General features: G+C 49.0%; 1 non-coding gene across 1 annotated transcript; it reads right to left on the bottom strand.

Moving 5' to 3' along the window:
• Positions 1 to 460: 460 nt before the first annotated feature.
• On the bottom strand, positions 461 to 598 carry LOC119929108. The gene has a single exon (XR_005451248.1). It is a non-coding gene; the product is annotated as a small nucleolar RNA SNORA7 (small nucleolar RNA).
• Positions 599 to 2,462: the final 1,864 nt, after the last annotated feature.

Genomic DNA, 2,462 nt, shown 5'->3' on the forward strand with positions numbered 1-2,462 from the left:
ACTTTTACCAAACACCATGCTGGGCTCTGGGGTAGCTACCGGATAATTTCCTCAAACATGGTCCCTGCACAGTCAAAGAGATAGGGAGAGTGGATACCATATCCCTATTTTGTTGTTGTTGTCTTATGCTGTCGAGTCATGTCCAACTCATAGTGATGCCATAGACTGTGAGCCCACTGTTGGGTCTATATGTCTCTATATGTTGCCAACTTGTACTTCCCAAGCGCCTACTACAGTGCTCTGCACACAGTAAGCGCTCAATAAATGCGATTGAATGAATGAATAGACACATCTCTCCCAGAACACCCCACTTCCATCTGCAATCGTCTGGTAGTGTATCCATAGAGTTTCCTTGGTAAAACTACAGAAGTGGTTTGCCATTGCCTTCTTCCGCGCAGTAAATGAGTCTCTGCCCTCGATTCTCTGCCATGATGCTGTTGCCCAGCACAGTTGAGTTTTGACTTGTAGCAGATTGCCTACCACTCACTAGCCACTGCCCAAACTAGGAATGGAATGGGTATGCCTCTGCTTGATTCTCCCTCCTGTAGTCGTGACTGGTAGGGTACTGGAAACTCTCCAGGTGCGACCCTGAGAGGGGATCCCCATTTTACTGATGAGGAAACTGTGGCCCAGATAAGTGAAATGACTTGCTCAAAGCCACAAGGCAGGCCAGTGGAGGATCCAGGATTAGAACTCAGGTCCCCTAACCCCCAGTTCTGTGCAGTATCCGTGCTTCCTCAGCCTCACTACTGACTGTGAAGGGGGAATGGAGTTCCAGGTCAGGGGAAGGGTGTGAGCTAATGGTAGGAGAAGGAGAATGGCTTAGTCAGTAGAGATGGGACTGGGAGTCAGAAGGAACTGGGTTCTAATCCCAGCTCCACCACTTGTTTCCTGTGCTACCTTGGGCATATCACTTCACTTTTCTGGGCCTCAGTTATCTTATCTGTAAAACGGGGATCAAGACTGTGAGCCCCCTGTGGGACAGGGACTGTGTCTAGCCTGATGATCTTTCTAGACTGTGAGCCCACTTTCTAGATTGTGAGCCCACTGTTGGGTAGGGACTGTCTCTGCATGTTGCCAACTTGTACTTCCCAAGTGCTTAGTACAGTGCTCTGCACACAGTAAGTGCTCAATAAATACGATTGATTGATTGAGTGATCTTGTATCTACCCCAGTGCTTAGAAGAGTGCTTGACAATAGTAAGCACTTAACAAATACCATAATTATTATTAGCAGTCTAGAGAGGTGAGTGTGAGGCTTAGTGAGTCCATTATACTGAGAGGAATTAAAAAGAGGAGTCAGAGTGGAGAAACACATATGCCCCTGCTCTCCCAGGAGTGTGTCTGCTTCCCCACTCTGGGATTCTGCTCTCTCAGGAGAGCGTCTGCTTCTCCGGTCTGGGGTTCTGCTCTCCCAGAACAGTGTCTGCTTCCCAACTCTGGGGTTCTGTTCTCCCAGGAAACTGTCTGCTTCCCGGCTCTGGAGTTCTGTTCTCCAGTTGAGGGTCGGCTTCCCACTATGGGGCTCTGGGGCTCTGCTCTCCCAGGAGTGTTTGCTTCCCCACTATGGGGCTCTCGGGCTCGGTTTTCCCAGAAGACGGTCTGCTTCCCTGCTCTGGGACTCTGCTTTCCCAAGAGATGGTGTGCTTCCCTGCTCTGGGGCTCTGTGGCCACCATTGCAGCTTGGAGCCCTGGGACCTGCTCCTTGTGGGAAGGGATTGTGTCTACCAACTCTCTTGTACTGTGCTTTCCCAAGCTCTTAGTACAGAGTTCTGCACCCAGAGGTGCTTAGAACAGAGTTATGCACCTACAAGGTGCTTAGTACATAGCTCTGTAACCAGAAGGTGCTTAATACAGAACTCTGTACCCAGAAGGTGCTTAGCATAGAGTTCCACACCCAGAAGGTGCTTAGCACAGAGTTCCACACCCAGAAGGTGCTTAGCACAGAGTTCCACACCAAGAAGGTGCTTAGTACGAGGCTTGGCACACACTTCGTGATTGATTAATGGAAGAAATGGGATGAGGGAAAGAAGTCACATAGAGAAATGATAATGGGGTAAATTCACCATTAACAACTCCAATTCAACCACAAGCAAAAATGGTAGTGGCCCTCAAACTGACTCCTCCCTGCTTCAGATCCACTCTATCCAAACTGTCCTAATGTCCTAATCAATCAATCCATCATTGCCATTTAGTGAGCGCTTACTGTGTGCAAAGCACTGTACTAAGTGCTTGGTAAAGCCCAATGGAAAGAGCAGAAGGACCTGGGTTCTAGTCCCAGCTCTGCCACTTGTCTGCTGTGTTACCTTGGGCAAGCCACTTAACTTTTCTGTCCCTCAGTTACCTCAACTGTAAAATGGGGCTTAAGACTGTGAGGCCCCCGTGGGACATGGACTTTGTCCAACCGGATTAGCCTATATCTATTCCAGTGCTTAATATAGTGCCTGGCACGTAGTAAGTGCT

This window comes from Tachyglossus aculeatus, chromosome 5, assembly GCF_015852505.1.
Source record: "Tachyglossus aculeatus isolate mTacAcu1 chromosome 5, mTacAcu1.pri, whole genome shotgun sequence".
NCBI lineage: Eukaryota > Metazoa > Chordata > Mammalia > Monotremata > Tachyglossidae > Tachyglossus > Tachyglossus aculeatus.